The 15,115-nt window shown below is 40.6% G+C and overlaps 1 protein-coding gene and 1 long non-coding RNA gene across 2 annotated transcripts in view; one reads left to right on the top strand and one right to left on the bottom strand.

The window, feature by feature from the left end:
• SATB1 (SATB homeobox 1) overlaps positions 1 to 9,609 on the bottom strand; it is a 107,558-nt gene extending 97,949 nt beyond the window's left edge. Inside the window, exon 1 of the mRNA XM_074984493.1 lies at positions 9,506 to 9,609. The gene's annotated coding sequence lies outside the window, so the exon portion shown is untranslated. The remainder of the gene's footprint in view (positions 1 to 9,505) is intronic.
• Positions 9,610 to 9,812: 203 nt separating this feature from the next.
• On the top strand, positions 9,813 to 14,775 carry LOC142007900 (uncharacterized). The gene is made up of 3 exons (XR_012644029.1): positions 9,813 to 10,115; positions 13,412 to 13,517; positions 14,153 to 14,775. It is a non-coding gene; the product is annotated as an uncharacterized LOC142007900 (long non-coding RNA).
• Positions 14,776 to 15,115: the final 340 nt, after the last annotated feature.

Here is a 15,115-nt window from a genome sequence, read left to right as displayed (position 1 = left end):
TGTTACATGTTTAACAATACGTAAGAGACAGGTGTCACAGAAACAAACAAACAAAAATCTTAAAGTCAAAGAGAAACTTTAACTCACCAGTTTCCATCTGTTAAATTTGAATCTATGCATAATTGATTATCCATGACTGGTAAGTTCTTCTTTTCCTAGCCTAACGCTCCACTTAAGTAAACAGTTTTTGAAAAACAATAAAGGACAGAATAAATATTTTCAAATTAAAAAATAAATCAGCTGACCTGCGTTTCAGAATTTTTATCATGTGAATATTATATATTAATAACCTATTCTGTTATGGTTACAATATGGTTAAAAGCTTCTCCATGCTTAAGGAAAGAGGAAAAAGTAGGAATATGTAACCGTGCCAGGGGGCGAAGGCGGGGGAGAACAACATACAGAAAGATGAGAAGCAGAGACATAAGGAAAATGTGTCAACAATAAACAAGAGGAAATGAGAAAGAAGGAAAAGATGAAGGTGGAAACTAATCTCTATGTGTCATTATGACTGCCAGAGTACTGGCAAAGCTGCTGCATCCTTTTATTTCAATTTTAATCATTTCTGAATTTTAATACCCTGCTCCTTTTGTAATTCTCCTGGCACTCCCCATATGCATCTATCCCAGCCAAAACACCAGTGTAAATTAAATGGCACACAACCATACTATTGATGTAGCTTTCCCAAAAGAACCAATCGGGTGACCAAAAGCAGGAAAGGTATGTCTACCTTGCATCCCTGTGGATTACTAGCCAATTAACTGACTTCATGTTCCCCACTTTCTTTAATTTTGAAAAGAAGGGCAGTGGTTAAGTAACCTACTAATACAGAATCAGTAAAAAATAAATAAATAAAGCAAGCCAGTAGTAATACAATAATCAGTGACCATCAGGGCCTGGAAAAATGAGTTTGCTCTCACTGGCACTAAGGAGCATCACATGATTATTTAATTACAGCTCTAATTTTTGTCTCGTGGATGGCAACATATCAACAATTAATAGGGCAAATAGAGGAGACTGCAATTTTAAAGAGACAGAACCTATAAGAAATATTGCATGTCAAACAGTAAAATGCTGTTTGAGGAAAATCTTTGTACTACACAAATAGCTCTGTTTAACTATGCAACAAATACATTAAAATATCAACTCTAGAAGCATAATTTTATTAGGTGGTATCTAAAAGCATTTCTCAGAATAGTCAAAATAATATGTAGTTTTATGACTATCCAACTAATGTAACAACCACTAAATTTTAAAAGAGAAAAGGCTGTTACTCAAAGGATAGATCACCTAAATACAGCATTTAATGGGATCACCAGTCCAATACATAAAAATGTTGTTATAAAATGAACGTATCCTTTATTTTTTAAAAAAGTACTACATTATTCTGCAGTAATGGCACAAAGAATTACAGACTTCAGTAAGCCAAATTAAATATTACAATGGGAAAGAAGGGCTTAAATAGATTTTTCTAATAGACACTACTGGATTAACAAGGACTCCTGTGGCACTTCAAAGACTAACAGATGTTTGGGCATAAGCTTTCATGGACAAAACCCCACTTTGTCAGATGCCAGGTCAGAATTTGGTTCAGCAGCAATACTGCTATGGTTAGGTCTATTCCTGCAAAAATACTGTAGTGTCGCTTTTAATAATAGAAAGAACAATATACAATCTACGCACCCACTTTTGGACTCAGTTACACGTGCATTTCCCATTATTCCTGACCCTGTAGGTAATATCAGTGCAAAACTACCTTTGGCAACGATAGGACTTCTGCTTGTGGAACTCTTACACTATGGGAATCACTGTAATCAGAGTAACCTGGACACCCACTGGAAGGGAAAAACTAGTGCTAGATGAATACATTATCTTACTTCTGGTGGCCATTTTCTATGGCATCTGGCACTCCAAATCACTGGTTGCGAACATTTATTTTACAGAATGTACTTCAGACATCACTAGTATGTAAGACTGAATGTTGGAAAAGATTTCACATTGCATATGTTAACAAACAAAAACAACTTAAACAAAAAGCCACCTATATACTATAATTGGACTTTTAAAATAATCTATCTATTCAATATAAAGGCAAAATATTTTTTTCCTCAAATTTCTGCCCCCCACCCATTCCCCCCCCCAAATGCTTGGAAGAATATTTGATTTCAGTGGGCAAAGAGATAAAAATGTCTTCCGTGAAACAAAAATGAAACTGGTAAATACCAATATTTAAGTATTACTTAAATAAAAGAAATTGTTTATAAAAAGAAACACCATTTAAAAGAAATTACATGTTCCTATAAGTGAAGTTAAGTTGTTTTGACTGAAGTCATGAAAATTCTGGATTGAAGATGTGACTCTACAATCTTAAAACATTAGCAAGCAAAGAGCCTGCCTATAATAGTATATCTTATTCTTTTTGGCTGGGTCTACACTTGCCCCCAGCTTCGAAGGGGGCATGGTAATCAGGGTGATGGGAGATTACTAATGAAGTGCTGCTCTGAATATGCAGCACTTCATTAGGCTAATTCTCCCCGGCGGCAACTTCAAAGTGCCAAGCTTCTAAGTGCTGGCATGCCATGTAGGCACTGGCACTTTGAATTGCCCATGCTACTTCGAAGTCCCTTTACTCCTCAAAATTTTGAGGAGTAAAGGCATTTCGAAGTGCCCGCAACTACGCGGCATGCCAACACTTCGAAGTTTGACACTTTGAAGTTGCCGCCAGGGAGAATTAGCCTTATGAAGTGCTGCATATTCAACACAGCACTTTATTAGTAATCTCTCATCACCCTGATTAGCATGCCCCCTTCGAAGAAGGGTACAAATGTAGACATAGCCTTTGTGCGATAGTTAATATACAGATAACATGTCTCACAAAGACTGTAATTAAATGTTTAGTGCACTAGTAATGCAAATAAGCATATGGTATTGTTATTAAGATGAATCTTTAGAAAATAAAACTGTCATTTTAAGACTTAGAAACATCTTAATTGTTCTTAGGACTTTATATACCCATTAAAAAAAAAAAAAAACCTATGAACCAAAATATTCATAGTTAAAATGAAACTTCCACCATTGTTCCCCATATGAAAATGTATTGGTTTAAACTTTATAATAAACCTTTAAAAACTCAGTTTGAAATTTCACTTGCCTTTGTTTTCTGTAGCCATTAGTTAGCTGTACAACTGTATATACACTACTACTATATGTAACAGCATTAGAATTTAACACACACAAATAAATTCTGCTCAAAATTTTTATTTTGCAAGGAGTTTCTTACATCTGGCCACCAAAAGCACACAAACTCAGCACACACTACTTACTGCTAGGCACATAAAGATATTTAGAGATGAAAGTAAAGTATTTTCAGTTTGCATCCCAGAATAACATCACTGCTTTGCACTTATACAGCATAGTGTTCTTCATCCAACTACATCTAAGTGCTACACAAACAGAAAACTCCCTAACCTATTAAGCCTTACAATACCTGTCAGATAAACAAGCATCATTATATCAGTTTTACAGATCGGAAAATTAAGGCAGAAAATAATGCCCTTATTTGCAAAGATACTGAGAACCTACAGTTTCCAGAGATTTCAGCTGCAGTTGTGAGCACTCAGGTCATGTGAAAATCAGGGCCCAGTCGTGGAATTTTTAAAAGCACTTAAGTACCTAACTCCCATTGTCTAGGCCAGTGTTTCCCAATTGATGTTCCTTGGAACCCCGGGGTTCTGTGAAGTGAAAGTGAGGGTTGAGTGGTCAGAGTCTGGCAACCTAAGGACTCCTTAAGCCACATCTGGATCTGGAGCACTTGTGGCTCTGGTGGCTGCAGCCGATGACTCCTCTGTGGTTCCTTGTGGCTCCCTACCCTGCCGCCAGTGGAATGGTAGTGAGATGTCCTGCGTCAGGCCTCGGGCTAGAGTCGGAGGAGCAGAGGTACATACGTCCGCCATGTTGTGTGAGGCATTTGCGTGGGTTTGGGACCGAGCCAAATTAAGCCTGAGGATAGAGGAGCAGATCTGAGGCAAAGAGGGGTTAAGCCTGGGTATAGGGAGGTGGGTTTGGGGCTGAGAAGGGTTAAGGAGCTATTAGGGATTCCACAAAATTTGTTCAAGTTTAAAATGGTTCCGTGGCCAAATAAAATTGGGAAACACTGGTCTGGGCACTGTGATTTGTCCAAGGACACATTTTGAGTCAGTAGCAGAGATGCAGATAGAACCCAGGAATCTTGACATTCATTCTGACACTCTAACAGGAAAGGATTAAGTGGTGAACTTTAAGCTGCGGTCCCCATAGTCAGATATGTCCCCACTGCTACACAAATGATTGTTGCTGGCCAGCTACTTGCTGTCAAAAACCAAGAGCCTGGGTGGAACAGATACATTCTGGATGTAAAGGTCCTGCTTGAACACCTCAGGTCAGGTCATAATATGAGCAAAGCGAAAAGTCCAACTCAGCAGCACACTGGTGTCTGAAAAGAACAATTTTTGTGGACTCTGGTTCAAAAGCTTAATCTATTTATGCAGTTCATGAAAGAATCATCAATACAGATGAAAAGGGTTTATTTCACGAACCAGTGTTACCAAAGCAGAGTTGCTGCAAAATAACAGAAAATGGTTTAAATAGGCCAATATAAAAAAGAGAGGCCATACTATTACAGCTTAACCTTAAAACCTATTTGTATATAGATCCAATCTCTATATATTTAATCTGGAACACAATAACTGTTCTCAGAAAAGGTATTTTTTAAAAATAACAGTAAAAGGTACAGTTAGCACACACTCTGCGGTACTAAACAATGTGTATTAATGTTTTGTTCACACATATCCATTAGATGGAAGAGTAACATTCTACCAGTTATATACAAACATGGTGCCATTGACTTCAACGGAGTTACTCCTTATTTTCATCAACATGACTGAGAGGAGAATTAGGACCATCAAGTTAAAAATATATTTACTAATCAGAGCAGCATTTGAGAATGAGAAATACGTTATCATACCAGAATAATTTTAAGGGGAATCACTTGAATAGCTGATCTGATTCAATGCTATAAATGGGCCATAATCTAGCCTTAATCTTTGTTCAGAATTTCATCTTGTATTGCGGAGATCTGCACACCGTGGTAGAGGGCTTGTAAAAACCATTAAAAAGTCAACATTTACCAACCAGTAAACAGATATTACTTATATCCAATACAAAAGAATGGAAACTGTTGGTGAACAACATACATGGAACTGGATGAATACTTTAAATATTAAAAGGTAGCAAGTTTATAACTTGGCTTGAACAAATGGGACATCAGTGGCAAATATTATGTGCAGAATGCCCTGATAGAGAGTATAATGGCATTCTCTTCAACGTGTAAGCTGTTTTCACTAATGTTATTTCCAGGTAATGAAACAAAAATGTAAAATAATTCAAAGGGCTTTTCTGAGGTAGGAAATAAATTTTGCAACTTCTTTAAAAGTCTATGTAGAAGCACTATAAGCTCTTATTTAACAATCAAACTGGAATATAAGTTCTTCTGTTTAACAACATACAACAGATAGCCAAAGTTTAAAAATGCATTAGACTGCATAGTGAAAGAGTTGCACAACATATCTCACGCATCCGTGCATTCAGTTTTTGACAAAATACTTCTGTCCTTACTGAAGTTGCCTGAATATATCTTAAGGAATGATGTTTTCCCTGTTTTAAAAATAATACTAGGCACTACTGAACGCTGTTTCTTTAAAATTGGCTTCTGCTACCGCAGAAAGGAATATAGTATCTTTCTTTAAAAGTTCCTCATGGTGTGGAATGATAACAAAACTTTTCTTTTACAAACAAGGAAGAGTCAGCTGCCATGGATAACACCACAGGTAGATATTAAAATGAAGACAGAACCATTATTTAGTGGTAACAGCAATATAAATATATGCACTAACCTATAAACTGGTATTTACTTCAGGAAAATAAGTAATATTTTCCCTCTGATTGCTGTGCTGTTGATTTACTACAGTGTAAACAAAAAGAAGGTACATGATACGTTTAAATAGAAAGCATTCCTCCCACAAGAAAAGCATATTACTAAACCCCAATGCCCATAATAGCAAAACCAGAACTTCCATTTTAATAGAAAAATGTCCTCTCATACTATTCTATTCAGTGTCAAAATTCTATGAAAAATGCTATGCAAATAACTTTACGCAAAACATTCATTTATTAGCCAAGTCTAAATGACAAGTTCATATCATCCTAGTATATAAAAAAAGAAAAAAAAAGATACATAGAACTGACTATATTTTTTCTTCTTGTATTCCCAGATTAAAAACAATTCAAAGTTTCCTCTATGAAAAAAGCAATGATTTCTAATGAGAGTATATGTATACTCTACATCTATTCACATAAATTAAAAGAAACTTAAATGTCCTACTTATGTTTAAAATTGTTCTGGAAGGACAGTTTGTGATTACATGAGATATTTAATAAATATATCTAGATATACTAATAGAAAGTATGCATAAGAGGGTGATACAACTCGACATAGTAACTATGCTAAAATAGAACAGACCTCAGAATCATGACTTTAAAAAAAAAATCACATGATCGTTATTTTAATAGAGAGATTTAAGTAGTCCAGGATGTTGTGTTATCTTCCATTACCCAATTTCCCTGTAGATCAGGAGCAAAATATTAATAAATGTAGCAATATGTGATATTATTAAAATTTAGTAATTTATCTCCCTCCCCCAGTTCAACTAGAAAGCACAATACTGTAAGGATTTTAAAGTAATCTTATGGTATTCAGTTAAAAAATGTGTGTGGGGGGGAGGATGCAGGAGAAACTATATTTCAACAATTTAAAAGATCAAATTAGATTTTTTTTATTAAAAAGAAGACTAAACTTTAATTGAAGGATGCAAAAAATGAAGTCATATACATTTAATACCTTTTCCAACAAAAAATATTAAATACACATTGTGGTTATCCATGACTTGACTACATGAAAGAGAGACACTTCTGCGGTTTGAAAGGACACACCTGCCTACATCCCTTTGGGATTTTATATTACAGAATTACTATGGTGCTCTGAAGACAGCACACTGTATTTAGTTTAGGACTATTTGTAACCAAAGGCTCTCTAATAATAATAAGGGACAGATGCTTATCAGCTGACATTCTGGGCCTACACTGCCAACCATAACCTATTAAGATAAAAATGATTACTACAGGCTTTAGCTAATTAGCGAGATTCTCTGTTTCTTTCTCTTCTGCAAATCACATGTACCATTAATGAATCATAGGCTGTCTTTACCTGTTTTATATATTTTTTTTCTCAGAAAGAAACATTATCTAGGGGGTCTCAGTTTTAGATGAGTCTTGGTAAAAGACCAGAAGAGATGAAAAGGAGAAACTCTTGTGGAGTTACTTGGCTATTAACAGGTCAAGAACAGAAAAATACTAAAAGTTAACTTTTTAAAAATGCACGAACAAAAAGCATTCACTTAAATATTTTTGTCCCAGTAAACTCAATTTGCATATAAAGAACTATTATTTATTACACATTTGCACTTGTGGGAAAAAAGAGGAATGCACTGATTCCAGAAAAAGTACTGTATAGGCTTTTTGGAGACCTCCTTCTGCGTTCTTGTTTTACTTAGATTACTGTTTTTCCAAGGAAAAGAGGAATTCCTTAGAATCAGTTGTTTCTTTTTCATTAGCTGTTTGTATTCAGGACTGGGTACAAGTGTAGACAATGATTTTATTTTTCTTATAGAGCCTGTAATGTACGTGGGCTATCCATTTGTATGTATATACACAAATACATGTATGCATACATATGCAGTCTTTGTGTGTTCAGTTTTTACTACGTATGATTTTTACTCATTTTTGTGTATAAAATATTATTTCCACTTGAGAAGTGACTTGCTAATAAAATTTGAAATAGGAAATGAGTGGATGTATAAAGTGTATATGATGCAAATTACACACTGTTATATTAAAGCCTTTATATAGTACGCATGCAGTTTCAACTTTCTTTTTTAAATAATGCACCAGAATTAACATTTTTATATCTGGTGATTGCTGTAAACACTTGAAAAGACAGGGAAATATCCAATCCAGTCCTCGTGTTAACTAACATTACAATTTTACACTTATTGTAACCTTTTCTAACAATGTGAGAAAAACAGAGTAAATATATTAAATTTGTTTCACAACAGATGCTTAGGTTGTTAATATTTAAGATGCTTATTCATGCTATTCCTGTCTGCACATTTGTCAAAAATGTAAGCTTGAATGCTAATGTTTGCCAGCAGATTGGAACAGACAAATATATACCAATGTACTCTACCAAAATGATATAAAGGAGAAATAAAGGACTGTTGCCAAATCATAGCCCTAATAAGGTCTGTTACTAGATCATAGCCTTAACCTCAGAGTTCTTGAATTTGAAATTGCCAATTATTTTCATAGGAAAATTACACCAGTTTTGACTGAAGAAAACTGATTGCTAGCTTTTGGCCATTCTTTTTCTTTTTCAACCCATTTTGGGTCAAAGGCTGATGTAAAATATTTTAGCAAAGTTTTCAAAGGGCTAGGAGTTTTTCCATCAGTAACATAAACACTTGAGATTTCTGGGACCCGCAGAGCAAAACTTGGAAAGTTGCAGGTGTCTGTCATTAGCTCTTCTCCCCAGAACTAATCAAAGACTTCAACACCAACGTAATCACGGGAGGAAATTTTCAGTTGGCCTTTTTTTAAAAACAAATCTCCCGTATGAAATATTGCATTGGAATTATTTTCCTTTGAACTAAATACGCCTCCTCTCTGTGGGAAAAATGACGTTTGAAAAGAGGCTCGGGGGTCTTTGGAGCAGTAGCACTCTCTTGGTGGGACGCGTTTGTTAAGGCACTTACAACTTATCCAACTAGGGGGATTTTCCAAGTGCCTCTACCAGCGCAGCACGCCAGGGAAGGGCGGCGCAGGAGAGGAGCTCGTGTACCTGTGTTACAGTGCCTCATCACCCCTAAGGTCACTGGCCCGCCGGCTGCCACCAGGCGCGCTGCGAGGAGAAACGCTTCCCTCGCAGCAGAGATCAGATCAGATCACCGCCAAAGTTGAGCTCCCCCCACCCCCCACGTAGCCTCGCTAAGCCGGTCCCCGACCGCTTCCTTAGCTAAGTGCCCCCCGGCCCAGCCACGCTTAACGAACGCATCCCCGGAGCGCTGCCGAGCCAGGCAACCTGTGGCCGGGGCGGCAGCAGCACCTCCCGAGCGGAGCACGCTCCCAGGACGATGGGGGGCGGGGGAAGTTTCCCAAACTTTCAGGGAACTTGCCGGGCAGGGGAGGGGGCTGCGGCTCGGCCCCCTCTCCCTCCGCAGGGGTTCACCCGCCGCAGCCCGAGCAGGACGCCCACAGCCCCGCGCCGGCGGCAGGTGTGCGGCGCCCCGGCCCCGAGCCCACCACGCGGCTGTTAAGAAGCGACGGGGGGAGGAGGGGGAGGAAGAGACCGACTCACTCAGGAGAGCACCGCGGGCGAGGCTGGGCGACACCTTCAGCTTCCCAGGCGGCGGCGAAGTTAATCGCGCTGAAGTTCAAGTTGCCCGGTCCCCCATCGGCAGGGGGCGGCTCGGGGCCGGCGAGGCGCAGCGGAGCGGGGAGCCACGCACGCTGCCGAGCCGGGGCTGACAGCTCCCAACGCGGGGACGGCCGGCCGGCCGGCGTGTACCCGGCTCCCTCTTGGCGGCGCAGCCGGAGCCCTTGGGCGGGGAAGGACGCGGGGCGCAGGCTCCAGCGAGCGAGCCTCGGCCGGGGGCTCTGCACCCGTGCGCCGCCTCTCGCTGCCGCTCTCCCCCTGGCGGACGCTGCTCGCGCCGGAGCCGCCGCCGCGGCTGCCCTCCCCGGGCGCACGGCGGCAGCGGGCTGGGGCGGGGAGAGGCTGAGCGCCGGCGTAGCGCCGAGCAGCAGCCGCTGCCGCCGCCAGAGCCGGGCGTGTGTCTGCTGCTTGCTCGCTCCCCTTCTCCTGCCGGGCGCGGGGCTGAGTTGGGCAGAGGGGCTGGTGTGCGCGCCTGACTCCGACTCCGGCTCCGGCTCTGCCTCCCCCGGCTGGCGGTGGAGGAGGAAGTCAGGTGAGAGCCAGACAATCCCCTCCCAGCCCCTGTGCGCCGGGTAGGAGCTAAGCGCTGGGGTGCCGGGCTGCTGCCGGGGCTTGGCTTTTTTAATGCTATTATCTCCCCCCTCCCGCCCCAGTCCTTCCCTCCTGTCTGCTCCCGGAGAGCAGCGCCCCGCGCAGGAGCTCCGATCACCCCCCACTCTTCCCTCCCGCCCGCCCCCACGAGCCCTCCCTTCCTCCCTCCCGCGCGGTTCTTTCAATCTTTAGCCCCACAGGCTCGGCTGACAGCCGCCGCCCGCTTCGCGCCAAGCAAAGGACGAGCGAGGCTGGTTCCGAGGGGGATCGCCCTGAGGCGAGCAGCACTTCAGGGGGCAGCTAGCCGGTGGGACCAGGGCTCCCTCTCCCCTTCCAGGCGGGCCGCGGCCGCCGGGACCCGGGGGTGGGGCGAGAACAAGCTGGGGCAGATAAAGTGAATGGCCCGCGCCTGCTGGGGGAAGTGGCTCTGCAGTCTGGATGGAGGGTGGGTGACAGCAGGCAGCCCGGCCTGACTCAGGATGCGGGGTGGGGGAGGTGCTGACTTCTGTTTGTTTTGCAAGTATTCCACTTGTCCGGCTCAGGCACAGTGTCCCTATGCAGCTAGGCTCGCTGGAGCTGCTCTCTCTCTCTCTGTGTTTTGTTTTGTTTGGTTTTTAGAAGCTGCCCTTAATTCTGTGGCCCTTCCATAGGACAAAGTGTCCTTCAATCACTGTATTTCTGAATTTTCTTCATTGGTGTTCAGCCCACCCTTAGCTGCTGCACAGTGCCTTGGTAAAGTTCCTGGAAAGTGAACCTGGCAGGGAGTTCAGATTTTCCTGAAAGCCGAGACTGTTTCTTTTCCTCTAGAAGCTGCTGAACACTGGGGATTCTGGATGTCAGTTTTGTATTTTCAGGCTGGGGCAGATTTGATTTCTCAGCTCCTGGAATAAATAAAAATCATCTAGACAATTTTATACCTTTTTGAAATGAGAGACCCTGGCATTAATAAGGCAGAGTTATAGTACAGTATTTATTGGAATAAAAACCTGCCACTTTGTAACATAGTTGTGGAATAATAATTAATCTTCAGAGAATCCCTGAAGCACAAACATTACATTAAATTAATAATATTATAATTAATAATATTGACCTTGTTAGCAGGGAGAAGTCTCTTAGGTAGTTATTTCCAGGTACCCCATTCAAAGGAGATGTGTCGGGGCAAGTTCATCTCCAGTGTAACTTCATTTGATTTCAGTGGAGTTACAACAATGATGAATTTGCCTTACTGTCTCAACCTTGAAGTAAGGTTCTCCTTTTTCCCAAGAGTATCAAACTCTGGCACTTGCTAAATAGAAGCGATGAAGTCTCTGACCAGTTCTGGCCTTTTCAGCTGAGACTATCTGGCTCTTTTAGGCAAATTCAGACTTCTCTCCCTGTGACTGTGCTACACCCACGTGGTTTTAGACCTGTTCTTGGAGTGGCAGTTGGTTTTATGGCCTTTAGGCATTACCAAGAAATATAAAGTGTCAAAGTAAATAACACGTCATATGTGCTCATTCAAACTATGTGGAGCTGTCTATCAGATGAGTTCCTACCCTTCTGAGTATGGCATGTTTCCTTGTGTCAAATATTTCCTTTTCTTGTACCAATCACTTTTGACTCGTTGGTCAATGGTGGCTAATAATAATGTAGTGTTTCATGTCTTCAAAGTGGTGATAAGCAATTTTCAACTCCCCAATGAGCTATTTCAGTAAGTGATATCACCCCCAATTTACAAGTGAAAGGACAAAAAAGAATTTGCCTGAGGTCACTCATTGGCTGTGTCTACACTATAGTGATTTTTCAAAAGAATTTCTTCCGGAAGATCTCTTCTGAAAAAACTGACAAAAAAGTGGATCAAAAAGATCAATCTACTCTTTCAATAAAGAACATTTACACAGCCCCCACTCTTTTGAAAGAACGGGCCAGAGATTGAAAACTCTTGCACCATGAGAACTGCTCTTTTGAAAAAAGGACCCACAGAGCATCCACAGATGCTTTTTCTCGAAAGAAGCTTTCGAAAGAAGGTGATCTTCCTGATCTGGGAGTAGAAGAGGGCTTCTGGAAGAAGAGCTGTGCTATTCTGATTTCGGATTGAAAGGGTGCATTTTGTGTGTAGATGCTCCACATGTTCTTTTGAAAAAGGGACAGATTTTCTGAAAGAACTTGCTAGTGTAGATGCAGCCATTGAGTCTGAGACAGGAACAGGTCTAGCATTCAGGAGCTAGTGACTCCTTATCCTATATATAGTTAACAGTGCCTCCTAAAGACCTAGAGTTGCCTCATGGAAGACATTGCTGTAGAAGCATATTCTAGAATTATATGTATATCATCTTTTGTTGTTTTAGAAATATAGGTATTTGCATAAAAACAAAAGGAATTTTAAGAGCTTATCTCTTTATTCCACACGTGCCAACCACCTCACTTTTCAAGAAACATGGTGATATCTGATTTTTTTTTTTTGCAACAGGTCCCAAATTTCATAACTAGATAGGTATTCTCTGAAAGCAAGAAAATATGTGACAACCAAATTATAGAAATAGGGGCTGTATGTGGAACAGAATTTCTCCCAGAGCCCCCACTTTTGAGAACATGGACCTCAAAGTTTAATATGGCTATATAGGGCTATGAACACGGTTGCAGATGAGTACTTCAGAAGCTCATAGTCAATGGTTAATAAATTAGCTGCCTTTTGTGTGGGACTGTATTTTTGTTTGTTCTTTCAGTATGGGTTCAAAATACAGAACAGGCTCCTTGGTGATTCTGTTACCCGAAAAGAGAAGATCTAAGTGGGGAGAAAACGTGATCCAAGCCACACTTAATTTTGTGATGAAAGATTGCCCCATGTCACATTATTTTAAACAATAAAACGGCTGTTGAATTCAGTACAATATTTTGGCTAACATAATATTGCTAACCTGTAGGCAATAGGTATAACTATCATAGGTGAATGCTCCTTCAATGTTTTCAGCACTGAGTGATTAGCATGTTTCAGACACTGAAAAACGTACAAGTCACCCAATAACATACTTAAATGTTATGCTTTGGAACATGGTGCAGCAAGTTTCACAGAGATTTCATTTCATTTACATCAGTGAAAGAAGAACATATCACATGCTTTTTTGGCTGTGCCATGTTGCCGAGACTGTGGCATCCTGCTATTATCTAACATTATGACAGAGCACAGATGGCATGCCTGAAAAGCAGGGGTAGAATATAACTTTTATTTCACTGACAAACTGAAATTTCCTCTTACAGTATTCATAAGCTATGTCCATTCTCTGTTTGCTTACTCTACTGATGTAAGAGTGAATGGAAAGTTCTACTCATCTTGCTCATCCCTGGAGTTTCAAAGACACTGCAAGTGAGTGTTCATATATGTTTATCAGTTATTAATGTTGAGAGCTATATTTTATCTTTTGAAATGTATGAGTGATGATATGAGGAAATGGAAGCAGTTCAGTTTTAAGAAACATGAATGGTGTTGGAATAAGATGATCTGTCCCAGATTAAAATGGCATATGAATCATACTGTAATCCATTCATTAGTTAATGGATTCAGAATCTTCTAGGGAGTGTCAGACATCCACATGATGCCCTTCCTGAGTGTTAGATTTTTTCATATAGACTGAAAGATGTGTAAAAATACATGCATTTAGAGAGCTTCCTATTGACCGCCCATCTGAAGGGAATTGTGGGTATAAATTATTCAAGCTAACATTGACATTAACTTAACAAAAAATACTGCTGTCTAGATCTCCTTGTGTCAGACCGTGTAATGCAAAGCACTGTTTTTGCCAGCTCCACCCATTTTTGGTCAACTATGACCGATCTGGATGTCTGTATGTGCAAGAGAAACCAGCAGATTCTTAATGAAGAGGCTGTTGTCAGGTGCTTAAAGGAACACATAGATAAAACCAGAGTTGTTCTCTCAGTAGCGTCTGTTTATATCCACATAGACTTGGGAAGCTGTAAGATTTTTTTTTTTTCCACTGGCAGGATCCAGAAATGAGATAATCAGAAGATGAAGAAATATGCCACTAATTTGTAAGTGTACTCAAGATACAAGTTGAACTTTTGGATGATAAGGCCAAATTGTGCTGGATGTTACAAATGTTCAATGTAAGAGTAACTCAGGTCCAAACTTTGCCCCACAGTATCGCTAAGCTAATACCTCTCAATGATGAAAACTCCTAGTAATGTACTAGCTGATCTTCAGTCAGTCCTAAGCAATTTTTGCTTAATACAAATATGGTTCTTTTCCCAGTTCCTATCATGTCACTAAGACCAGAGCAGGAAAACGTGCTCAAGATACCTAACTTTTTTGTGATTCCCTGCTTTCAGTGTGAGTTGGTATAAATTCTGCATATCAGAAATGGAGGATAACATATTTGAGCTGTTCCCTTGACATCTAAAAATAAATGTCTGCTCTTGGGGAATTCTTCTTGACCATGTTTTAGGACTGCTGAAATAATGTAAAAATATTATTCAACACTAAGGGTCATCCACAGCTCTGTGAAGTGGCAAGACAATAACTACTCCTTGTAACTGAGAGTGTTGAACAAGTACACAGCAAACTGGACTTGGCCCTGCAGGTTCAGTTTCAAGGATCATTATCTATTTTAATAGAACCCTCTTTGACAGCTCTACCTTATCTACTGAATATCAGAATTTATGCTTTTTTCCTTCCTACTAGCGCATCAGTTGAAGGTGCTTCAGGTGACTCCTCCTGAATAAAATTACAGCTTTTACTGTTGTCCTTTTACTATACAGTAGCCCCTCGAATTATGTGAGGGTTGTGTTCCCACATACCCTCGTGTAACCTGAATTTCATGTAAGTTAGGGGTGGCTTTTTACCTGGTGGAATGCATGTTCTGCAGCTGGGGAAGCAGCAGGAGCACCTGGAGCTCCTTTTTGAACCATAAGTCCTGGGATTGGGAGGGGCAGTTGGGGAGGTTTAAG

The sequence above is a fragment of the Carettochelys insculpta genome, chromosome 2 (genome assembly GCF_033958435.1).
Source record: "Carettochelys insculpta isolate YL-2023 chromosome 2, ASM3395843v1, whole genome shotgun sequence".
NCBI classification, from domain to species: Eukaryota; Metazoa; Chordata; order Testudines; family Carettochelyidae; genus Carettochelys; species Carettochelys insculpta.
Note: the sequence above shows the minus strand (reverse complement) of the source record. Positions and strands in the feature narration are given on the sequence as shown.